This window comes from Pongo abelii, chromosome 3, assembly GCF_028885655.2.
Source record: "Pongo abelii isolate AG06213 chromosome 3, NHGRI_mPonAbe1-v2.0_pri, whole genome shotgun sequence".
Lineage (NCBI taxonomy): Eukaryota > Metazoa > Chordata > Mammalia > Primates > Hominidae > Pongo > Pongo abelii.
Window position 1 is genome coordinate 127,659,681 of NC_071988.2, and position 26,594 is coordinate 127,686,274.

The 26,594-nt window shown below is 39.8% G+C and overlaps 1 long non-coding RNA gene across 1 annotated transcript; it reads right to left on the reverse strand.

Annotated features, from left to right (window-relative positions):
* Positions 1-6,420: 6,420 nt before the first annotated feature.
* On the reverse strand, positions 6,421-25,380 carry LOC103890478 (uncharacterized). Its single transcript, XR_654803.3, has 4 exons — positions 22,630-25,380; positions 21,492-21,582; positions 17,022-17,146; positions 6,421-7,085 (listed from the first exon to the last, which is right to left on the reverse strand). It is a non-coding gene; the product is annotated as an uncharacterized LOC103890478 (long non-coding RNA).
* Positions 25,381-26,594: the final 1,214 nt, after the last annotated feature.

Sequence of the window (26,594 nt, forward strand, 5' to 3'; positions counted from 1 at the left end):
ATGGGGTGACAGCACCTTTGAGCACCAGGGAGGCAGATCCTTCTGTCTCGGCCACCACTGGGTCAGCAGCCAGGCAGCACCTGTGCATGATGGTCACCTAACAAGCGTGCAAGAGTAACCTGATGAGTCAGCCAGTTCCCATCGCCCTGTAGTGTGATAATGACCCTTGGTTTCCTTTTTTGACTCCCTGTGCTTGGGGTTAATATTGTGGCTATCTATGCTAGAGTCCTCCAGCAGGATTTCTCGGAGATTATACATCTATTTTTATCTCACATTCCCTCTATGTGGAAGAGCACCACTAAATAGCAGAGGGATGGACAAATGACAAAAAATGCTCTGTTTTAATATTACTTAGACGTGCACTGTACAGTTAGCAAGTCGTATATTCAGTGGTGTTTTCTCCATTATTTGATGGCCTCAGAAGTGACTGAAATTGCCCTCATCTGTGAAGTGTTGTGTCTGGAGCCAGGAACACATGGGCCCTTGATAAATGTTGGTTGAATGAAATTTAAGCAAGAAGGAAAAGAGCCAGTCCTGTTTTGAATCAATCTTTCCAAAGAAGTGGCTGAACACTAACCCTGTGCTGCACCTGACTAAACCTTCTGGAGACAGAAGTGGACGTGGCCTTGGGGAGACAAACCAAATGTATTTGAAGAGATGGAAGTTCGCAATTAAGTGTCAATTGTGCGTAGCACAGACTGTTAAGTGCTGAAAGAATTTAGAGGACAGAGATATCTAAGAGGGTGGAAAGAGATCGTGAAGATATATGAAAGATAAAGGACTTGAGATGGTTCTTAAAAGAAGGATTTGGAGGCCGGGCGCGGTGGCTCACGCCTGTAATCCCAGCACTTTGGGAGGCTGAGGCGGGTGGATCATGAGGTCAGGAAATCGAGACCCATCCTGGCTAACACGGTGAAATCCCGTCTCTACTAAAAATACAAAAAAATTAGCCGGGTGCTGTGGCGGGCGCCTGTAGTCCCAGCTACTCCGGCGGCTGAGGCAGGAGAATGGCGTGAACCCGGGAGGCGGAGCTTGCAGTGAGCTGAGATCGCGCCACTGCACTCCAGCCTGGGCGACAGAGCGAGACTCCGTCTCAAAAAAAAAAAGAGAAGGATTTGGAAAGTGAACGTGTGGGTGTTTTGGCGGGGGGAGGGCAGGGAGGAAAGAGGCTCAGGAAGTGAAGGCAAAATCTAATGTTCAAAGCTGTGTTCTGCTTTAGCTTCTGGTCAGTAAGCCTGCCTGCCACTACTGTATCTTTAAAGGTTTTTGCTTCTGTGGAAAATCACCACTCACTGGGATCAGAATATTATGCTCCTGTTAAGCCTTGGTTTCAAAGAGGGTGCACATTTCCTGCATGGCAAGACAACACCATCACCACTGGTAACATAACCCTGCACGTTAGGGAGCTGGTAAATAAATAAACCTTTACATTCCAGATCAATCCATCCAGCCTCTGACAATGACTTATGGCTTGTACTGCAAGGTTAAAAATTAGTCAAGGGTGCCTATCAAAGTCAGCTCATACCCTGGGATTTCTGGAGGAAAAGGGCATCTGCCATGAGCCTGGTCTGTGAACATAACTTAAACGAGTTATCTTGGACCTGAAGCACTAGAAAGACTGGGGAGAAACCACATGAATACGATGCCTTCAAAACACAGCAAACGCCCTCATGCAGATAAGGCGGAAGAAACACCATCCACAATCATTTTCAGAGTTAACACGAGCAAACAGAGACGTCCTCAAGGACTCATCATTTCAATTTATATTCTAAGATAACTGTACCCAGGAGTAACCATTCCAGCTTCCTAAAGCTTTATAGCTTCTTATATTCTTTCACTGATATCAATCCTATGACCCTGAGGGGTAGACCTCATTTCCATTTTAACATGAACAAAACAGATATCAGAACAGAAATTTCTTATTCCAAGTTGCACAGATGGAAGTTTAAGTACCCACTTAGATAATGATTTAAGAACAAAACCAAGAATGCACCTGCATAACTGTGTACAAAGATGCTGTTTGTAATGACGACATTTTGTCCCACTCTGAGGCTTCCTGAAATACATTATGGTACATTCAAACAATGGAATAATCTGCAGCTCTTAAGATCTATTTTGAGGAATCGTATCTGTTAACATAAAAAGATATTTATGTTACATTGCTTAGTTAGAAAAGCAGTTACCAAACTGAATATAGGGTATGAATCTCTGTTTGAAAATAAAAAGTATTTGCATAGCAAAAAACCACTAATAGATATTTTAATATATACATATACATACACAATATGTATACACATACATACATACATACACGAAAGGACTATTAGTAATGTGGAATTGTGAATGTTTTTGTGCTTATGTGCTTTTGTTTTTGTGGGTCTTCAAATTTTTCTGGTTTGAGATTTTGCTTTTGAAATAAGGACTACAAATCAAAATAAAAAAGCAAGCAAGAAAAAGACAAACCTTACAGAAAAAGTTAAGAGTTTACCTGTGCTAAAATGTTCACTCCACTTATTTGTCTCAGTGTCTGGAATTTCTACCATTATCGCTTTATGTATGAAAACTTATTTCAAAAGACATGAGTTCCTGGGAGAATGCCACGAATTACTACGCGTACATCCCGTGGCTTAGAAACTCAGACCAGCCGCCTCCCATCTAGAAAAGCCTAGAGCAGGGCCTTGCTGGAAATTCAGGTTCGCACCATGAAGCAGGAGCTGCTCTCCGGGGAGGACAGAACTTCCTAGGTGGGGTCTGAGAAGCACTGGATCTTAGAAGGAAGCAAAAGGAGATCGGAAAGGGAAGCAGAAATAACAATCTGGTGTTACTTAGTGCCTGCTCTAGGAAAGTGAATAAAAAGCAGTACGCATCCACAGAGACTCGCAGAAAGCTCAGCAATTGGTCCGAGCTCAGAGTGGCAGTGTTAATGAAGTTTGGAGTACATGAAAACATCTCTTTAGCCTTCTGGTGAAGTCAAATGCTGGATCCAGGTCTGGAAGTATTCAGAGCATACTGGGGGAAATCAAACTCTGTGAGGAAGTGGACAGTGTCAAATTGGAGGCTGGAGTGTGTAGGAGCCACTAAGCCCTTGGGGAATCAACCTGAATTAAGGAGTCATCTGAGTTTGGGTCTTATTATTTGACATAAGAGTTTCTGTTGTTTAAACTAGTCAAGGTTTTTTGTTACTGGCAACAAAAGCATCCTAAGGGATCCACCCACATTTAATGAGCACACATGTGTGCCAGGCATTGTGTTAAGGCTTTATGTGTATTGCTTCATTTGATCCTTACACAACCCCAAGACATACATCATTGTCATACCTGGTTGGAAAACAAGCAGCGAAAGCTTACAGAGGTTTAGAAACTTGCCCAGGTTGCACAACCCTGGAGGAATAGGTGTGCGTTTGTGTGAACATAGACCATCTGACTCCAGGGCCCCAATCTAATACTCACAGTGGTTCCATTGGTTTCCTAATTTAATATTAGGTAATATGTGCCAATGCTCAGTTGATGTTTTTTATCCATGAGTTATTAGCAGACGAAAAGAAAGAATTTGAGGGTAGTTCTGCCCCCCAATTCCAAAGAACATTCTCTGCTCCACTGACACTGGTTTCCTTTGCAAAAGCCAAACTCTGTACAACTAATTTGTCCAGAGAGGAACGCTGTGGGGTGGAGCGGGTAGCAGGAGATGAGTGGGGAACAACCTAAGATGTTCAGCTCCTTGCTTTGGACTTAATAGGAGATCTAAGGCAAGGTATTAAATCCCCTGAGCCTCAGTTTCCTCATCTGTAAAGGGGTAGCAGGAGAGACGTTTCTCACAGACCTAGTGTGTGAGTGTGTGGATTGAGAGAGACACAGTATATAAAGCAAGAGAGTGGTGCCTAGCCTATGACAGATACTAAAAGAAGGCAGCTACTGGGAAACAGGCTACGGTGCGGATGAGGAACACAGGCTTGAGAGTTCAGGCTTACCAGGATTCCAATCTTGCCTTAATTTCCTACTTTGTCTCTAAAATCAGGATAATCATTCATTTATTCAACATTTTTTTTGCCTCCATTCTAGCCCGTATGCTGAAATAATGTTGAGTTAAAACTACAAACAGGTAAGTCTCTATTATCTTGGAAATTACAATCTACTAGGGAAACAGAGATGAAAAAGGAGATTACAATGTGGTGTGTTATGTTCTAAGACAGAGGAGGCACGGGCTTTCATGAGAATGCTTGGGAGTTAGATTCAACCTGGGTTTGGTGTGTCACAGGAGGCTCCCTGGAGGAAGAGATCCTCAAGGTGAGTGCTAAGCCCTAAGTAGGAGTGAGCTAAGTTGCAGTGGGCATGGAAAAAGGGGGAGGGGAAGAGCATTTCAGGTCTCAGGCTGTTGGGAAGGTTAAATGCGACAAAGTATGGAATCGTTTAATATAGTGCCCAGCAATTTATATGTGCTCCATAAATAGCAGTGATTTCCTTATTTTAGAACATTTGAAATACATGTGTTTTTCTATTTGCTTGTCCAACTTCAGAATGAATGTTCTCCATTAACTATCAAGTGGTTTTCTGAGTCTCACCAGCATTATTTAACATATGATCATCTAAAGAACCACAATTGTGTTCTAACTTATATTTTTGAGCAGCAAAGAGGATGCTATTCTTGCATTCTCTACAAATGGTAAGTGGCCGGCAGGGTACTGCTTTACTAAGTGGAGGCAGTAAAGTTTGGCTGTTTACTGAGCCTGCCAAACACACTCATAGATCCTTTCCAGCAGTCCCATTACTTTTTAGTTCAGCTCTAAGGAAGGGAAAACCCAACATTTCTTAATAGTTAAGCACTTAGACCACCTTCATCTTGCCGACAAAGACTCATGGTGCTCTGTCTTGCTTCTGTTTTCGTGGCAAGTAGCCTGTATGTACCTTGATGTATCTTTATGATGCTTCAGAATAATTTCTCAGTGAGCCTGATTCTCCATACCCACCAGCTCATTTGGGGAAGACAATATTCAGTTTTGGAAACCACATGTTAAGAGAGATATGGAAAAAGTGAAGTATGTGCACAGGAGAAGGTCTCAGACTGTGAAGAGGCTTGGATCCATGCTAAATGAAACCAACCTACTGGCCACTTTGTCACTTGGGCAGAAGTGGGCAATAGTGTTAATGGAGTTTTCTGCTCTGCTAGGTTGTGAGGAGAGGGCATATGGTAAAGATATCATACTAAGCTTCATAATTGTATTTCATTAAAAGTTGAGGTGGAAACTTTTATAAAAATCAAATCTGAAATGTAGAAGACTTAGAAAACTCTAAGGTGAGAATGTAGAGCAAAGGCATTTTCATGTACTGTTGGTGGAATTGTAAACTGGTACCACTACTTTGGAAAATAAATTGTCTGGTATACGTGATGATATATGCCCTCTGTGCATTCCTGCAATTCCCCTTCTAGAGAATTTCATGCCCTAGGGAAACAAACACACATGTGCCCAAGAATATATGTACAAGAAGATTTACAGCAGCATGGCTCATAATTTTGCAATGTCTGAACCAACCCACTGTCCACCGAAAGTAGAATGAATAAATAAATTGTGCTATGTTCATACAACAGAATGCTATATAGCAATGAGAAAAAATACATCATAGTTATAGGAAACGTGGATTTTATAACTATAATGTACATATGAAGCAAGTTCAAAATAGTATGGTATGATTGCATTTATGTAGAGTTCAAAACTTAGTCAAACTAAATTATGGTTTTTAGGGATGCATGCATAGGTGGTGAAACTGTAATGAAAAGCAAGGAAGTAGTTACAATAAAAATCAGGATAGTGGGAAGGGAGGATGCTATAATTGGTAAGAGACATACTGGAAACTTCTGGGGTTTGGCAATGTTCTATTGCTTGACCTGGGAGATGTTATGTGGGTGCTTGTTTTATAATTTGCTAATTGTACATTTATATTTAATTCACTTTTCTGTATGTTATATTTCACCAAAAGTAAAAAAAATTAGGTGATCCTTTGAACAAATGGTAGCCTGTAGAGCAAATCATTAATAAAATTATTCTCTAATGGACTTCTAGTGAGAAAACTTTTCCCCATGAGTCTCTGTTAGGTGCCTAATTTATCTCTAAATTCAAGACCTTTGGACACAATTGGTTTTGCTATAACCAGGAAAGGTTCTTTCCAGATACATCAGATATCTGGCTCTAACTCCCTGAAAAAGAATGTTGAAATGCTAGAGGGAAGATTTTTCCTCTTTGATAACCTGTTGCTTGTGAATGAGCTAACTGGTGCGATCTGGTATAGACTAGAAAGCCAGTGTATTTCTGAAATCAGGGTACTTATTTCTAGAGAAACGTGGAAACATTAACCAGATCCCCAGGGAAAGGCTTCCTGACAGACTGTTTTTGCTTCTTAGTTGTACAGATTAGACATAAAATGAGATGTGCCTTGAGTTTTTTATTCTCTTCAACATTTCAAAATATATTTTAAAAAAACAAAATGAAAAACTTAAGTAAATGAACAATAAGGTGATGGTCTTTCATAGTGTAAAGTGTAACTTTTTTGTTGCTCTCATTATGACCCCATGCCTTCATTACTCTAAGTGGACAGAAATTTTCAGACACAGGTTACTGTACACAGGATGATTCCATTTGGAAATTTAGGCCAAAGAGCAGAGAGAATAATCTTTTAAAGATATATATATATATATATATATATATATATAGATCTGTATCTTATATTGTAAACCACACTCACGTTTATACACAAATTTCATATTTATAAGTACAAAAGACAATGCAAATGAATAATTAATCTATAGTCAATATAGATAACACTGTTGTCCCCGTTCTCTGTTTTATAATTTTACAAGACAATTGTAGCTGTCTGCATACAGGTGGACTTGACTTGTAGCAACTGGAGACAAGGTGTAGTTCTGCATGTGTCTGAGATTCCAGAACTAGACTCAATTGTGATTCCAGATCCAATCAGACAATGGCTGTTCCCTGGTGCACATGGAGCTGAGCAGAGCAGCACACTGGGGCACAGGTGTTGGCCCTCAGCTCACTGTCCTGCTGCCACCCTCCACCACCTCCGAGACCGCTGTAACTTTGGGAGAATAACCCTTGAACCTCACCCTCTTCAATGCTTAAATAAAGAGAACATTCAATTAGAGAAAACAATTTTAGCCGTTAAATGTTCCATTTTTCCAAAGTGCTATTGATTTGACTCATACTGGTTTAGACATTTCCTAGGAAGAAAACAAACAAATCTGTATGTTATACTCGTGCCCCCTTAATATGTATATGTTGAAGCCCTAATACCAAATGTGACTGTGTTTGGAGATAGGGCTTGTACAGAGGTAATTAAGGTTAAATGAGGTCATAAGAGTGGGATCCTAATCTAACAGGATTAGTGTCCTTATAAGAAGAGGAGCTCTAACCAGAGCTTCCACATCCCACCGCTTTGCCCCCACAGAAGAAAGGCCATGTGAGGACAGAAGGAGAAGATTGCATCTGCCAGCCAAAAAGAAAGTCCTCTCCAGACACCAAGCGCTTTGATTTTCCAGCACCTTGATTTTGGACTTCCTGCCTCCCGAACTGTGAGAAAATTAATTTTTATTGTTTCAGCCACTCAGCCTATGGTATTTTGTTAGGACAGCCTTAGTGGACTAATACACTGTGCCATCTTCCTAAAGAAGCTACCGTATTGCACATTGTATTTTTTGATGCTCATGTCCCAGTCACTATACAGGGTTTATTTCTTTCAGTTAAATGATGCTAATCACTTAATTCAGTCAACAAATAAGATAACTCACTCTGTGTCAGAAATTATTCTAGCTAGTGGCAATATGGCAGTAAATAACACAATATCCCTGCCCTTAGGAAATTTATATTCTAGTGGAGAAGAGTAAAGCACAGATGAGAAGACTTTAGTGACCCCTAAGCCAGCAGTATTTCACACTAGAGATTTTAAACTTCTTTCCCTTCAGTTAAAGGAATAAATCAATGAAAGTCTTTATGAACATGTTAACCAAGAACATATTCTACAGGAAGAAATCCCTTGTCTTCCCTTTTTAAAAATTGTCAAAATTAAACACAAATCTAAGTTAAATGAGATTCACAATTTATGAAAAGGCTAAATTAAGAACTGGTTTCTTTTTAACCAAGAACTGTCCAAGCAAAAACAAAACAAAACAAAAAAGTGCTCTTTCAGGGTGATTATGTAAAATGTTTTGTCAGACCAACACTGGGAAGCAATCCAGCCCTTGCACACAAATGCCTAGCTACATGGCAAAGCACTGAGAGTCATGACCTTCACACCATAAAATCGCTCTACAAAAGGAGCTGAGTGTGTCAGATATTACATGATCCATAGTAGCATCCTGCAGAATGTCACAGTCAGAATTCTATCAGTCTCCCAGTCTTTGAAATACTGAGGCACGAAAACAAAACCCACAAGTATTGCCTTAAGTATAGAACCAAGAGAAAGCTATTGAGCTATAATTGAGCAATTGATAATGTGCCTCATGGCAGGATAGGATGGAAAATACAATTTTAGCAGTGAGCATTGCTGAGAATTGTTAAAAACAAAAAAACAAAAAACAAAAATCAACAAACAAACAAAAAAACTACTTTCCAGAAATCCCAATAGAATTCCTTACATAAAGAGAGAAGGTAGGATTTTAAACCAAATGTAGACCCATTTTCATATCTGAGATTAGTTTGAATATGGAAATTTCCATGTCAAAGTCATGATTTTCAAAGCCTTCCAGACCTAGAGACCAGTGATAGGCATGTGATCCACATTTAATTGGTTAGTGTTAAGACTCTGCCCAGTAATGCAACTGGGCTAGTCATTTGCCTATTTGGGTTTACTCTCAGATCTAGTGTCTTTTCTCTTTCTCTGTTCTCAGTAACATGGGACTGGCCTTTGCAAACTACATATTCTGAGCTTTCTAGGCAGCCTGGGCTTCTGGGCTCTAGTAACAACTCTTTTTCCTTTGAGTCTCTTCAGCCCTAGGCGAGATATTGGCTCTCTGGATTGCCTCATTGTCCCTTGCTGTTTGCCTTTTTGGGTTTTCCCACAGGTCCATAATTAATTGCCCATATTCGACATACTATATTGTACCATGTGGCATGGGTTGTGTGGTTCCTGCTAAGCCTCACTGATATAGTACTTCATGTAAGACAGTGATTTGTATTATACAGCTGGGACCTCTCTCCTGAGTCTGAACCTGAGATAGAAAATTAGCATTGCAGTAATTGCTGAGGCAGAGAATAGCAGAGCATTAGAAGATCCCCAGAAGCTCAGGTCTGTATTTTCTCCTGAATGGTAATTGTGTTCTCTGTGACTTTCAATTTTGCAATTTCCACTTTGTTCTAAAAGATATTGAGGTTTTCTTTAAAGCAGCCAATGTGGGAGTTATGACCATTTCCTGCCTCGCTCACTTCTCTTCATATCTTTACAATATACTCAAGTGTGTCTCAGCTCCACATAACCTGAAATAGCCTATTACCAAACCTGAATGAAAGAAGTCAAGGTGGTAAATCTGGAAACTGCTCTAAAGACACAAATGCTGCAAATGCACATGACTTACATGTCCTCAGGACTTAATGAAGGTGTGCAGGCAATTTAAATTTATTGAGATTGTTGACATAGTAGAACTTCTATCTACCATTTTGTTATATTTGTTTTCTATTTTTCTCATTTGTTCTTTGCTTCCCTTTCTCTTTTCTTATCTGCCTTCTTTTAGATTGATTGCATTTTTTTAATCCATTTTATCTCCTTTGGTGGCTTCTTAGTTCTCTGGTTTTTGTTGTCATATAGGTTTTTGTAGTTGGTTTTGTTTTAGTGTTTGCTTTAGGTTTTATACCATATAACTTTAATTTGTCATAACCTAGCTTCAAGTAACATATTCCTTCATGTATAATTTCTCTTTCTCTGCCTTTGTGCTATTGTCATAATTTAATGCTTACATGTTATATACCTCTCAATACATTGTTATCTTTCATTTAAACAGTCAACCGATATTTATTTATTTATTTATTTATTTATTTTTGAAATGGAGTCTTGCTCTGTTGCTCAGGCTGGAGTGCAGTGGCACAATCTTGGCTCACTGCAACCTCTGCCTCCTGGGTTCATGCTGTTCTCCTGCCTCGGCCTCCCAAGTAGCTGGGATTACAGGCGAGCACTTCCACTCCTGGTTAATTTTTTTTTTTTTTTTTTTTTTTTGAGACAGTCTTGTTCTGTTGCCCAGGCTGGAGTGTAGTGGCGCGATCTTGGCTCACCGCAAGCTCCGCCTCCCGGGTTCACACCATTCTCTTGCCTCAGCCTCCCGAGTAGCTGGGACTATAGGCACCTGCCACCACGCCCAGCTAATTGTTTGCATTTTTAGTAGAGACGGGGTTTCACTGTGTTAGCCAGGATGGTCTCGATCTCCTGACCTCGTGATCCACCTGCCTCAGCCTCCCGAAGTGCTGAGATTACAAGCGTGAAGCCACCGCTCCTGGCCTTTTAAAAATTTTTTATAGAGACGGGGTTTCACAATGTGGGCCAGGCTGATCTCAAACTCCTGGCCTCAAGTGATCCACCCGCCTTGGCCTCCCAAAGTGCTGGGATTACAGGCATGAGCCACTGCGTCCAGGATATTTATTTATTTTTAATTAATTTCAATGAGTTTTGGGGGAACAGGTGGTGTTTGGTTACATGGATAAGTTCTTTACTGGTGATTTTTGAGGTTTTGGTGCACCCGTCCCTGGAGCAGTGTACACTGTATCTAGTGTGTAGCATTTTACTCCTCACCTCCCTCCCACCATTCCCTCTGAGTCCCCAAAGTCCATTGTATTATTCTTATGCCTTTGCATCCTCATAGCTTAGTTCCCACATATCATTGAGAACATATGATGTTTGATTTTCCATTTCTGAGTTACTTCGCTTAGAATAATGGTCTCCAGCTCCATTCAGGTGGCTGCAAAGGCCATTATTTTGTTCCCTTTTATGGCTGAGTAGTATTCCATGGTGTGTATGTATATATATACACTATGTATATATACCATATTTGCTTTATCCACTCATTGATTGATGGGCATTTGGGCTGGTTCCATATTTTTGCAGTAGCACATTGTGCTGCTATAAACATGCATGTACAAGTGTCTTTTTTTACGTGACTTCTTTTCCTTTGTTTCAATACCCAGAAGTGGGATTGCTGAATCAAATGGTACATCTACTTTTAGTTCTTTAAGGAATGTCCATACTCTTTTCCATAGTGGTTGTACTAGTTTACGTTCCCACCAGCAGTGTTATAGTGTTCCCTGTTCCATCCCAACAACTATTATTTTTTGACTTTTTTTTTTATTATGGCCATTCTTGTAGGAGTAAGGTGGTATCATGTTGTGGTTTTGATTTGCATTTCTCTGATCATTAGTGATGTTGAACATTTTTTCATTTGTTTGTTGTCCATTTGTGTATCTTCTTTTGAGAATTATCTGTTCATGCCTTTAGCCCACTTTTTGATGGGATTGTTTGCTTTTCTCTTGCTGATTAGTTTGAGATCCTTGTAAATTCTGGATATTCATCCTCTGTCAGATATACAGATTGTGAAGATTTTCTCCCCCTCTATGGGGTGTCTGTTAACTCTGCTGATTATTTCTTTTGCTATGCAGAAGCTTTTTAGTTTAAGTCCCATCTATTTATCTTTGTTTTTGTTGCATTTGCTTTTGGATTCTTGGTCATGAAGTCTTTGCCTAAGCCAATGTCTAGAAGGATTTTTCCAATGTTATCTTCTAGAACTTTTATGATTTCAGGTCTTAGATTTAAGTCTCTGATCCATCTTGAGTTAATTTTTGTATAAAGTGAGAAATGAGGATCCAGTTTCATTCTTCTACATATGGCTTGCTGATTGTTCCAGCACCATTTGTTGAATAGGTGTCCTTTTCCCACTTTACATCTTGTTTGTTTTGTCAGATGATCAGTTGACTGTAAGTATTTGGCTTTATTTCTAGGTTCTGTATTCTGTTCCATTGGCCTGTGTGCCTATTTTTATACCAGTCCCATACTGTTTTGGTGACTATGGCCTTACAATATAGTTTGAAGTTGGGTAATGTGACACCTCTAGATTTGTTCTTTTTGCTTAGTCTTGCTTTGGATATGTGGGCTCCTTTTTGTTCCATGCAATTTTAGGATTTTTTTTTTTAGTTCTGTGAAGAATTATGGTGGTATTTTGATGTAATTGCATTGAATTTGTATATTGCTTTTGGCAGTATGGTATTTTTACAATATTGATTCTATCCATCCATGAGCATAGGGTATGTTTCCATTTGTTTGTGTCATCTATGATTTCTTTCAGCATTGTTTTGTAGTTTTCCTTGTAGATGTCTTTCACCTCCTTGGTTAGGTGTATTCCTAAATATTTTACAGATTTTGTAGCTATTGTAAGAGATGTTGAGTTCTTGATTTGATTCTCAGCTTGGTCATGGTTGGTGTATAGCAGGGCTACTGATTTGTGTACATTAATTTTGTATCTTGAAACTCGACTGAATTCATTTACCTGTTCTAGGATCTTTTTAGAGGAGTCTTTAGGGTTTTCTAGGTATATGATCATATCATCAGCAAACAGAGACAGTTTGACTCTCTTTACTGATTTGGATGCCCTTTATTTCTTTCTCTTGTCTGATTGCTCTGGCTAGGACTTCCAGTACAATGTTGAATAGAAGTGGTGAAAGTGGGTATCCTTGTCTTGTTCCAGCTCTCAGGGGGAATGCTTTCAACTTGTCCCTGTTACGTATAATGCTGGTTGTGGGTTTGTTATAGATAGCTTTTATTACCTTAAGGTATGTCCCTTTGAATTTGTTTTTGCTGAGGGTTTTAATCATAAAGGGATGCTGGATTTTATAAAATGATTTTTCTGCATCTATTGAGATGATCACATTGTACTTATTTTTAATTCTGTTTATGTAATGTATCACATTTATTGACTTGCATATGCTAACCCATCCCTGCTTCCCTGGTATGAAACCCACTTGATCATGGTGGATTATCTTTTTCATATGCTATTGGATTCAGTTAGCTAGTACTGTGTTGAGGATTTTTGCATCTATGTTCATCAGAGATATCAGTCTGTAATTTACTTCTTTTGTTATGTCCTTTCCTTATTTTGGTATTAGGGCTTCATAGAATGATTTAAGGAGGATTTCCTCCTTCCCTATCTTTTGGAATAGTGTCAATATAATTGGTACCAGGTTTTTTTTGAATGTCTGATAGACTTCACGTGGGAATCCATCTGTTCCTGGACTCTTTTTTGCTGGCAATTTTTGAATTACCATTTCAATCTTACTGATTGTTATTGGTCTGTTCAGAGTTTCTATTTCTTCCTGGTTTAATCTAGGAGGGTTGTATATTTCCAGGAATTTATCTATCTCCTCTAGGTTTTCTAGTTTGTGTGTGTAAAGATGTTCATAGTAGCCTTGAATGATCTTTTGTATTTCTGTGGTATCGGTTGTAATACTTTCTGTTTCATTTCTAATTGAACTTATTTATATCTCTCTTCTTTTCTTGGTTAATCTCGCTAGTGGTGGATCAGTTTTGTTTATCTTTTAAAAAAAACAGCCTTTTGTTTCATTTGTCTTTTGTATTTTTTTTGTAGTTGTTGTCGTTTCCATTTCATTTAGTTCTGCTCTGATCACTGTTATTTCTTTTCTTCTGCTAGGTTTGGGTTTTGTTTGTTCTTGTTTCTCTAGTTCCTTGAGGTGTGACCTTAGATTGTCTATTTGTGCTCTTCAGCTTTTTTGATGTATGCATTTTAAGCTATGGACTTTCCTCTTAGCACTGCTTTTGCTGTATCCCAGATGTTTTGATAGGTTGTGTCACTTTTATCATTTAGTTCAAATAATTTTTTATTTCCATCTTCCTTTCATTGTTGACCCAGCATTGAGGCCATTTACATTCAACATTAGTATTGAGATGTGAGGTGCTATTCTAGTCATCATGCTAGTTGTTGCCTGAATATCTTGTGTTTTTTTTTTTCATTGTGTTATTGTTTTATAGGCCCTGTTAGATTTATGTTTTCAGGGGGTTCTATTTTGGTGTATCTCGAGGTTTTGTTTCAAGTTTGACAACTCCTTTTAGCAGTTTCTGTAGTGCTGGCTTGGTAGTGGCGAATTCTCTCAGCATTTTTTTTGGTCCAGAAAAGACTTTCCTTCTTTCATTTATAAAGCTTAGTTTTGCTGGATACAAAATTCTTGACTGATAATTGTCTTGTTTAAGGAAGCTAAAAATAAAACTCCAATCCCTTCTGGCCTATGGGGTTTCTGCTGAGAAATCTACAGTTAATCTGATAGGTTTTCCTTTATAGGTTACCTGATGCTTTTACCTCACAACTCTTAAGATTTTTTCCTTCATCTTGACTTTAGATAACCTGAAGACTATGTACCTAGGTTACAAACTTTTTGCAATGCATTTCCCAGGTGTTCTTTGAGCTTCTTGTATTTGGATGTTTAGCCCTTTAGCAAAGCCAGGGAAATTTTCCTCGATTGTTCCCTTAAATATGTTTTCTAAACTTTTAGATTTCTCTTCTTCCTCGGGAACACAAGTTATTCTTAGGTTTGGTTGTTTAACATAATCCCATACTTCTTGGAGGCTTTGTTCATTTTTTTTAAAAAATCTTTTTTCTTTGTCTTTGTTGGGTTAATTTGAAAGCCTTGTGTTTGAGTTCTGAAGTTCTTCCTTCTACTTGTTTGCTTCTATTGTTGAAACTTTCTAGTGTATTTTACATTTCTCTAAGTGTGTCTTTCATCTCCAGAAGTTGTGGTTGTTTTTTATTTATGCTATTTTTCTGGAGAATTTTTCATCCATATCCTGTACTTTTTACAAAATTTCTTTAAGTTAGTTTCTACCTTTCTCTGTTGCCTCTTTGAGTAGCTTAATAATTGACCTCTGAATTCTTTTTCTGGCATTTCAGAGATTTCTTCTTGGTTTGGATCCATTGCTTGTGAGCTAGTGTGATCTTTTGGGGGTGTTAAATAACCTTGTTTTGTCATATTACCAGAATTGTTTTTCTGGTGCCTTCTCATTTGGGTAGACTATGTCAGAGGAAAGATTGGGGCTTAATGGCTGCTGTTCAGATTCTGTTGTCCCACAGCATGCTCTGTTGGTGTGGTGCTCTTCCCTTTCTCTAGGGATGGGGCTTCCTGAGAGCCAGACTACAGTGATTGTTATTGCTCTTCTGGGTTTAGCCACCCATCAGATCTACCAGGCTCCAGGATGATACTGAGGAGTGTCTGCAAAGAGTCCTGGGATGTAATCCATCTTCAGGTCTTGCAGTCGTGGATACCAGCACTTGCTCTGGAAGAGACAGCTTTACAGTCCACAGTAAAGTGGACTCTGTGAGGGTCCTTGGTTTTAGTTGTGTTTAGTGCACTGGTTTTCTCGAATGCTGTTAAACAGTCAACAAACTTTTCAAAGAGGTGTGTTTTTATTTTTTATTTTTTTATTTTTTTATTTTTTTATTTTTTGAGACAGAGTCTCTCTCTATTGCCAGGCTGGAGTGCTGTGGCACAGTCTTGGCTCACTGCAGCCTCTGACTCCCTGGTTCAAGTGATTCTCCTGCCTCAGCCTCCTGAGTAGCTGGGATTACAGGCACATGCCACCACATCCAGCTAATTTTTGTATTTTTAGTAAAAACAGGGTTTCACCATATTGGCCAGGATGGTCTCCATCTCTTGACCTCATGATCTGCCTGCCTTGACTTCCCAAAGTGCTGGGATTATAGGTGTGAGCCACTGCACCTGGCCAAGAGATTTTTTAAATAAGGAAAAAGTATTTTATATTTTACCCATGAGTTTATTATCTAGTACTCTTTATTCTGTTACATAGATCCATATTTCCATATGGCATTATTTTCCTTTTGCCTGCAATATTCTAATATTTATTGTAGAGAAGATCTGCTGCTAATGAATTCTTTTAGGATTTATAAATTTAAAAAGTCTTTATTTTCCCTCTGTTTTGGGAGGATCTAGTCACTGGATATAGTATTCTACTTGAAAGGATTATTTTTTCCTTTCAATACCTTAAAGAAAATGTTTCAATGCCTTTGAGCTTCCATTGTTTTTAAAGAGAAATCTGCTGTCATCCCTCTCTTTGGCTATCTGTACATAATGTGTCTTTTTTCTTTGGCTGCTTCTAAGGTTTTCTCTTTCCCAGTTGTATTAATCAATTTGATTCTAATGTGCCTTAGTGTAGTTTTCTTTATGTTCTTTGTGTTTTCAGTTTGTTGAGTATCTTGCATCTATCAGTTTATGCTTTTTGTTAAATTTGTTTCTTTTCTCAACTATTTTTTCTGTCCACCCTCACTCCCCAACCTTGTACCCTTCTGAGCCATCTCCAGTTGCAATGTATATTAAGTTTCTTGAGGTTGTTGTTATTGTTCATTTTGTTTGGTCTTTTTTCTTACCTTGTTTTGTTTTAGATAGTTTCTATTATTGTCTTCAAGTTGATTGATCTTTTACTCTACAGTATCTAGTCCGTTTTTATATGGTATATGTTTCATGTTAAGTATTGTATTCATAATTTCCAAAGTTAGATATCTTTCATATCTCTCCTACTTGTGCTCATGCTTTCCCTTACTTTGTGAACACATAAAATATAGTATTAACTATTTTAATTTCCTCATGTGCTAATTCTATCATCTATATTATTTCTGGGTCAGTTTCAAGTCACTGATTTTTCTCCTCATTATGAGTTTTAATTCTGATTTTTTGCATGCCTTGTAATTTTTGATTGGATGACAAACAGTGTGGATTTTACCTTTTTATGAGTGCTGGATATTTCATATTTCTTTATATGTTTTTGAACTTTGTTCTAGGACCTTGTTAAGTTATTTAAAAAGAGTCTGTTTCCTAGTGCTACTATAACAAATTACCACAAACTGAATGGCTTAAAACAACAGAAATATATTTTCTCACAGCCATTGAAGCCAAAAATCTAAAATCAAGATGTTAGCAGAGCCACATTTCCTCCAAAGGAAGTGGCAGGTAATCCAGTACTTACCTCTTCCAGCTTCTGGTGGCTTTTTTGGCACTCTTGGACTTGAGGTCACTGCACTTTAATCTCTGCCTCTGTTTTCACATCATCTTTTCCTGTGAGTGTTTGTGTTATCTCCCTTTGCCTCTATCCTGAAGAACACGGATAATTCCATTAAGGGTCTACCCAGATAATCTGGGGTAATCTCTTCATCTCAAAATCCTCAACTTAATTACATCTACAAATACCCCTTTCCCAAATAAATTCTCATTTACAAGTTCAGGGATTATAACCTGATACCTTTGCTGACCATAATTATAAGATGTAAGGATAAATTAGTTCTCTGTTATTCTAATTTGGCTAGAAGAAAAAGTCTGGGGGGAAGTATAAAGGAACAAGTAAAAAATGTATGGAGTGAACCAGGAAGATACCCTGAGGATTTCATTCACCAGTTCAATTTGTTAAAAATGTTCACTGAACACCTAATATGTGATGGGGACATAGAAAAAAGAGTACCCTTGTCCTCATAGAGCTAACATTCTAATGAGAGGAGACTAATAATAAAACAAATAAGTCAAACACATAATCTTCAGATTATGAGGGCTCTGGGAAAAAAATAAAGCAAGCAAGCAAGACATATGAAATTTGACTCCAGAGATGGTGAACAGGTTATAATTTTAAATAGAGTGGGCAGGGAAGTTCTGATTGGAAATGGAGTATTTGAGTAAAGATCTGAAATAAAGTGAGAAAGTGAGGCATGCACATATCTGATGAAGATGTTTCAGGCAGATGGAACAGTATGTACAAAAGCCTGAGTTAGCAATATGTCTGGTGAGTTCAGAAAAAGTGGCTAGAAACCCAGCATCAGCTAGAGCAGAATGAGCCACACTGGGGGGTATGTCAGACGGTGCAGATCAAATAGGACATTGAAAGCTATATATAATGACTTTGGCTTTCACTTGAGTAAGATGGAAAGCCATTTGGAATGCCATGATATGATTAGGCTTTAAAGGGATTTCTTGACTGTGGTGTTGGGAAGAGATTGGCAACAGAGTATGGAAGCAGAAAGATCTGTTAGGACAGAATTATTCAGTGACAGAATAATGGTGGCTTAAATTAGGATGGCAGTGAAGGTGTGAGATGGCTTTAGATTCTGCTGAAGGTTGAGCCAACAGGACTTGTTGGTGGATTACATGTGGGGTATGAGAGAAAGAGAGGCATTCAGAAGAAATCTAATGTTTTAGGCCTGAGCAGCGGAGGGATGAAGTTGCTATTAGTTGAGATGGGGAGGACTGTGAGAGGCACAGGTCTTAAAAGGAAGAGCAGAAGTTTCTTTTTGAATATTTAAGTGTGAGGTGCCAATTATACATCCAATTGAGATGTTAAAGAGATCATTGGATATACTGAGTCTGGCATTTATTGGAGAGGTCTGGTTTGGGCATATAGATTCAAGAGTCAACTGACAGCAAATGGAAGGGAACAGAATTATTATGTTTAGGAACCTATTAAAATTAGGAAGCGTTAGGTATCTTCAAGCCTCTTCTCTTTTAACCTAAGGGGTTATATGGAAAATGTTTCTAAGCATATAGCGTCCTACCTGTTCAATGTTCATTGATAAAACAAATTAAAATATAGAACAGAGAAAAGTATAGAATAGAATTGAGGTACAAGAAGTGCAATAGTTGATGAGAAAATGTCTGAAATTTAACATAAACTAGATAATTAAATTCTCACAAGATAGGTATTACTGCCCCCATTTTATGGATAGGGAAACTGACTTTTACAGAGGTCAAACAGCATGCCCAAACTCACAAAGTCAGTGAGTTGTAGAGCTGGGATTCAAATCCAGCAGATCTAACTCTGAAGTCCAGGTCCTTCCTATGACTCTACAAGGCCTTCCAGCCAAACAGTTTAAGGGTAGAAATCATGGCATATTTGGGACTCAGGGCTCACTTCTTTACTTATGAGGTTAAGCTTTGTGCCACAGGAAATGATCTAGACTAGTTTCTACAAAATGGGGCCAGGAAAGTCATAATTGTAAATATTCATTATTTGAGAACTACTTCCATTATTGGGCTGAAAGCAAAGGATTTGTATATCTTACCACTTGGTTACACGAGATCATGAATAAACAAAATATAATTAAGATTGATTATAAAGATAAACATAGAAAGAGAACCCAGCTCATTACTTAACTTTACTGCTATTGATACCAAGCCAGAAAACTTTTCAATTGAGGAACACCATGCTAGCCAATTTTAAATTAAAGTCTCTCAAACATGCAAACCCCAACCTCCCCCACCTCCCCCACCTCTGTCACTGTGCCATGCCAGATTGGCAAGGCCATTTGTAAGGGAAGCAAAGTATCCTGGTGAACAGGCCACCTTGCCAGGAGGCACCTGAAGACCTTATCAACAATGAGCCTACTTATTCTTACTGTCCTTTCTTTTTAGATCCTCTATAAAAGGTATAGCTGTTTATCACCTATTGCAGTACCTCAGAATCAAATGTCAGTGATATCAATACATGGGGATAAGAGAGCTCATTCAAGGTGAAATGGAAGATACCACTTGGTTTGTTTATCATGCAGTACAAGCGGAGGAAAGAAGGGGAAACAGGGAAGATGGAGCAATGTCCCTCACAAAAGGAGATGGGTGAGCTGTGCCAACAGCCTTTCCTTTCCAGAACACCAAAGGAGCCATTGTTGCTAACTTTGTATTTTGGTCTTGACAGGAGACACCTGATCCTAGTTTAGGGATTTATTTCCATGGCAGGACTAAAGCAGTCTGACCTGACATAAAGAGACCTGGAACGCACACATGTCCTACGAGTCCCATGGTTGGGAGATGGTGTAGATTGCATCTGCAGGGGGTCTTTGCTGCTTACTACAACTCTGGGGTCTTCGGATTCATACCTGAAGTTTGTGAACTCTACAGTGAACGTGGCTCATTTGCTCTCTCCCTCTAGCTCCATTTCATTGAGTTACTTTTCCAGCATTAAGGACTCCTCACTAAATGACTGAAAGGCAGATGACAGGAAGGAGATTTTTTTGCTTTGGTTTCTCTGACAGGTCTTGTGAACAGGGCTCTAAGCAGATGCTGGCATTAGAAAATATTTGTGTTCTTTGACTTTCCTGATACCTGGTATAGGAAATTCAGTGAAGAAAGCAGGCAAGACAAGGCTTGTATTACAGGATCCAGTGGCACAAAGCCACAGGAGACAAGAAATAGTGGGCACTGAAACACTGACAAGAATTTTACATCCTTGTCTCACTGAGTCTGACCTCTTGATGCCCTGGGAGATGTGAAACACTTACAAAGAGCCAGTATTGACTAATGCCTGGAGATTTCATTTAGAAACTGATAGTGTCTGGGGTGAATTAATACAGCACATGATTTCCCCCACAAAAGTTAATTTTCTGGAAAAACTTTCTGAAGAATGAAATGCCCAGATACTCAGTAGCTTAAAAGTAATGAGAATTAAGCTGACATCGTGAGAAGGAGATAGCTCCATAGAGGAGCTGACATTTAGTGTGGGCTCCAGCCATGCCCAGCCAAATAAGCAGTATTTTCTGGCAGCCCCAGTGAGAGCCATCACCAGTTCTTTTGTTTAACAAAATCCAAGACTGCAGTTAACAATTTCTATGACTTGGCCTTCAGAGCCTTCAAGTTACAAGAGGATAAACAAGTAGGAAAGAAAAGGGAGACGCCAGTGTTTCAGAAATTATGATCTTCAAAGGAGGAGAAATAGTTCAACCACAGGGAAAGTGGTCAGAAATTTGATATCCTTTCTGTGAGAGCACAAGGAGACCCCAAACTACCAAACCACTGTATCTGAGGAGGCGTTGCTGGGACTGAAGTTTCCAGAAATCTTTGAATGGCTCATTTATTTTACTGGGGCTAAAGTTGACGAGGTAATTATCAGGGCAGGCTGTGGATTTGATTGCTGTTCAGGCAAGCAGGCTTTCACTGTCAGCCAGGAAGCACTTGGGAATTACTGCAATGTGCCATGCAGACCTGTGTGTGTGAGCGTGCATACATGCTGTGTGTGTGTGTGTGTTTGTGAGAGAGAGAGAGAGAGTGAAAGAGAAAGCTGAGGAGGAAGGATGGTCTATCTCTCTTTGCTTTTAAATCCAATTTTTCTCTGCTTGGTGTATATACCAGAGTCAGCAGAGAGAGGTGAAGTTTTCGGTGTGCTAAACCCTACACTAAGGATGAATTTCTATTTCACCTGTAACTCAAGCTTCCCCAGTCTAACAGGATTATATTAATGGGAATAGCCAAAATATCACAGCCCCCACCCCTGCACACCCCCCCACCCCTTACCACCAATGCATGGCCCAGAAGCTCCAGCTCCATCAAAGTCTCACCCAGTGTTGGATACTATCTAGTGGGATCTTGTGTGTCCTCAGGAACAGTTATTTTATGCTCTTTCTGTTCAGGGTTTCATAGCTGGGGATCAAGATGCCATCTGAGGGTGGCTGTGCCCTCACCTCACCTCTGCATGGCTTCAGTGGTATTCTTGAGAGTCTAAATGTCCATGCCAAGGAATGGAGGGGTCACCTTTTTCTAGTGGCCACATCAGCAACCTGCAGGGTACCAAGGAACGGCTGTACTTTCTGGAGTTTTCACCAGGCTGAAGCAACACTGTCTCCCCTATTCCGTCACCTTTGCCTCCTGGGTAGCCATGATCATGCTGCCAGGTCATGCAAAACCCTGTGAGAACATATCCTCCACCTTCTGCCTGTAGCTCCTTCTTTCTAAGCAGTGCAGATAAAAAATTAAGGTAGGAGGATCCACATTCTATACCAGTGGTTCTCAAACTTCAGCATGCATTAGAGTCACCTGAAGGTTTCATTAAAACACTGATTTCTGGGTGTTATCCAGGCTTTTTGATTTAGTAACTCTGGGGTGGGGTTTAAGATTTTACATTTCAAAATAATCCCCAGATGATTCTGGTACTACTGCTCTAGGGACCACATTTTGAGAACCACTGTTCTGGACAAGCACTATGCTGCCCCAGGGCCTCTGATCCACCAGTTGTCTGGGAGGTCCTGCCCCTCAACAGAGACACACCCAGACACGTGCGTCTTCACAGAGGGCCCCATTTATGTTCAATCTGGTGCCTCCATTGCCATCATAGATGAAAACACATTGACCCTCCCATGTCATGCGTTTAAAGCAGAGATTTGCTTGCTTGCATTCAGGCAATGTAGGTTTTGACTCCAGAACTTCACACTTGCATGTTCCTTAGGTACAAATTACTGATCAACACCATTCTGGGGGTAGAGGTTGGGGGTCCCTTAAATGCTGAAGAATGATCATTTGTGTGGTCTTCTCCCTCTTACTGCAAAAATTATATTTGGTGGTAGAAAATTATTTCTTTGGTGGACTAGTAAAGCAACTGATGGGTAGGAGGCCTGGAGGATAAGAGGGGCTGTAAAGCAAGGGAGAAAAAACAGGAGAGAAGGGGACAAAATGGGTGCCTTCCCATGTTGAGCCTTTGAGGATTAGTCCTTGAACTATAGTTTTATCATGGATTAAATGGGCCTGGAGGAACGGGCCTTCCAGGAAGTCTAGACTATGTCGAACATTTCTGCGGGAAATGTGTTATGAGAAGACACGAACTAACTTACCCACCAACTGGAACTCAACTTGCTGCAAATTGGAGGTTACAGGAAATGTGCTAAAGGTCTTTTGCCACAGATGAACATTCTTTTGCCCTGATAGTGTGTATCATCAGTCATGCTATGGGAGAAGCACAAATGAGATCTGGCATCTGCTAGGCTGCTGAATTATTGCTGTTATTGTTGGGTTTCTTGTATCTTTCCCATGAAATTACAGTGATCATCACTATGGCATCTGCTGGGCCTGAGATGGATCAGAGCTAAAAATAGGATGGAGAATTCAGGCTCCTGGAAACAGTTCATGCACTGTGTGAGCTTTGAACCTTTGGTTTGCTCCAACTTTTGAGTTTGGCTTGAGGTGGCTCTTGGCAATAATGGGACAGAGCTCTGAGGGAAGGCAGTGTATGAAAGTGGAATCTCCAGATTTCATAAACTCCAGGGACCTTCAAGCTAATTGCATTCAACTCCACCCTTCTGCTGATGAGAAACTGAGGCCTAGGGAGTCATAGTAACCACAGCACGAGTGTGGCCACGTGGGATTAGTTTGGGGCTCCAGAAATAGTTTCCTCAAACCTGCCTCCTATGGTGTGTTCCCTGGACCACTGGTGTTTGGGACAGTTAGCAGGTGCTAGATGAAATGGTTTGGGAAATACCAGGTTAAGTATTAAGTGTAAGGGCAGGACCCGCTTAAGCTTTCCTAGGAGATATGTGCAGTATTTTGAATCTCTAAGAGGAGTTAAAGTAGGCTGCCTCTTTTTTCCTACTGAGCACTTCATGGAAGTACTCCGTGGAACCCATTTTGGGAAATTCTGCATTATGCCCATAGGTCTTAAAGTCTCCCAGCTGAATTGATACCCCTTAAGATAGGTTTGCTTGAAGTTCTGACGGGAACAATGTGTACTGGGAGTAAGGCTGTCAAGTAAAATATAGGGTGTTCCAGGTAAATTCAAATTTCAGTTAAATCAATTTTTTTTCTTTCTTTTTTTTTTTTTTAGTGAAGGTCTCATGCAAGATTTGGGACATACTTAAAAGATTATTCATAGTTTAATCTGAAATTCAAATTTAACCAGGAATTCTCGGATTTTATTGCTAAATCTGGCATTCCTAAATGGAGATTAGAGCAGAAAGAGAGAAAACTAAGAGCTGTTAAGACAGGCAGGCTGGGCCTTGGCCTCAGGAAGGAAGGGGCCACCCTCAAGGCTCTGTGCCAAGGAGAGAGCCCAGGTGTTTCTAGCCCACTTAGACCAGAGGCTTCAAATAGGACTGGCTACTGGCTTCAGTCTGGAAATTTGTGGGGCAATTTTTGTTGTGATGATGATTGGGAGGTTCTACTGGCACTTAATGGACAGCAATGCCATATGTCCTGTAATGTGTGAGACAGTCCAGTGTCCTACCTCACATTCTTAAATGTGCTTTCTTACTTCCCTTAAATGCAAGCCTAATCACTATATGAAAGTTCTAGCTCCTGACAACTTCTTTAAGTCCCCTGGGATGCTCATACTCCAGTATTTACATGTTAAATTATATGTCATTTTATGCTGACTTACTTTCCTTTTATTTATCCTCTTTCCTATTGTTAAGGCAATGTGTTTGTGTGTGTTCAATTATTTACAATTATTTATACCTACAGGCAATAGTATCTGTGATTTTCATTTTAGGAGAGTAAAATAGGTGTTATAAAATGTTCATAATAAAAATGAACACTTGTTTGGTAGAAATAAGAAGTATCGACTGAGCCACATTGTTTTTCTTGGCTATAGTAAAACCCTGAGTTCTGCTCTCTTCTTCTTCATTAAGTATATCCGTTCAAATTAGGTTTGGCTACATTTAATGGAAAAACAAAATGAGATTGATAAATAAAAATAAAATCCTAAATGCCATACCAACTGAATGGATCCTTCCCACTTGGCCAAGGGGACCCCCAAAAAACCTTAAAAACTGGCCACGATGGTACAGAAGGTTGTACATGCCTTATTATACCCCCTCCCTCACTAACCACTATTAGGCTTTGTTTCCTAAGCATTAAACAAATCCAGCCCTTTGGAAGGACTTGTTCTACTGCTAAATTCAACCAACCTCCCTTTTGTGGTTTTGACACAACAAATGATCAACATTCTTTCCTGATAAGAGACCGCCAACCACAAAGTGGTTCTGGCCATCTATGGATGCTGTGCAGAGGGCCTTTGTGTGCTCTGTTTCACCCTTGGATGTATAGGGCCTAATTGTAATACATTTAAATGTTAGGTCTCCACCCCAAAGTGAACATGGGACACATGTTGTATTCATGTTAGTCCTCTACACATGCCCATGCCTCCCCTTTGTGAATATTCATAGCTCCTCTTATAACTGTCAAATATATATATTTGGCCACCCTGCTCAGCATATATCTCTGTCTTATTCTTCCCACTCTCAAGAGCCTATTTCTGGCTTCTGACTGGAGGTTACGCTTATCAGAATGGCTGCCTGCAGGCTGCAACACTTTATGAGAAATAAAGCTCTCCTTTCCAAATTTGTAACTTTGTCGTTCTTCAGTTGACGAGAAAAAGCAGTGGCTTCAACAATACAGCAGGTTATTTCTGTTGCATGTAATAGAAGTTAAGAGGTAGGCTGTCTTGTGTTGGGAGGCTGCATCCTTCCAGGTCTCTGTTCTGCCATCCTCAAGATGGCTGTTTGGAGGTCTTGGCCATGTTTGACACTCATTTTTGGAAGCCAGCCTCCATTCTGAGGAGGCAAAGCAGCCACATGAAGAGGCCCACAAGAAGGGAACCAAGGGCCCTAGCCAACAGTCTCAGCTGAGCTCCCAGCCAGTGGCTGCATCCAAAGCCAGCCTGGCAAATGAGGCTATTTCAGCCAGCACCTTCCAGAACCCAAGCTGTCACTATGTGACACCAAAGAACTGTCTGGTGGATACACAGAAATGTGATAAATGATAGGTCATTGTTCTTTTAAGCCACTAAGTTCCCCCTTCCCCTACCACTACCACCCCACAGGTAGGAGGGATTGTTATACAGCAATTGATAACCCAAACAACATTCGTTTATTCATTCATGTGAACTCATATGCTAAGCACTCTTCCAGATGCTGAGGATTCAGGAGTGAAAAGGTGGAAAAAATCCCTGCCTTCAAGAAGTTTACCATCTAGCTAGCTCCTTCTTTTATTCCTCTAGAGGCTACAAATCATTTTTCTCTTCAAGCTACCAGCCCTACTTCTTGTTTTATGGGGAAGTTGGAGACAATTAGAAGTGAATTTTTCCAACTTCTTTCTCCCACACCCACATTTCCCTGGATCTACACTGTCTCCTCTGCTCCACTGCAGCTCACGGCAGGGCCAGAACCAGCCTATCCCCTCTTTTCTGCTATCCAGCTACCAGACCCTAGATCTATCCTTCCTCTCATGTGCCTTTAACTTCTGCTCCATGAGACCAACTCTTTCATAATATAAACAGATTCATCTCTACAGTCCTAAAAACTAGCAAAATAAAAAGCTCCTCTTTAACCTTATCTTCACACTGTACCTTTTGCTCTTCCTCTTTTAGCCTTCACAGCCAAGTTTCTACAGATTGGAGTCTTCTCATTCTTTCTCTGTTTTCTCATTTCCAGTTCACTAGCATATAATGGTCATGGAAGGTCTCTATGGGAAGTGACATTTAAGCTGATACAATAACAATTTCTTGATTCCTCATATTGCTGGAACTTTCAGCAGCATTTGCATTTCTAACCATTCTTTCCTTCCTCAACTAAACTCTAGGGTAATCTCTTGGTTCTCTTCCTACATCTCCAACCCATCTATCTCTTTCCCTTATCTTTCTGGCCATTCTCCATCAGGTATTGTTCAGGGTTCCACCTTTGGCCTTCCTGTCTCACTCACCTTCTTCGCAGCCAAATTCATCCACATCCATAGTTTTAACCCACCACCAAAGTGCTAATGACCCCAAACCAGTATGTCCACTCCAGACTGCTACCCCCAGCCCCTC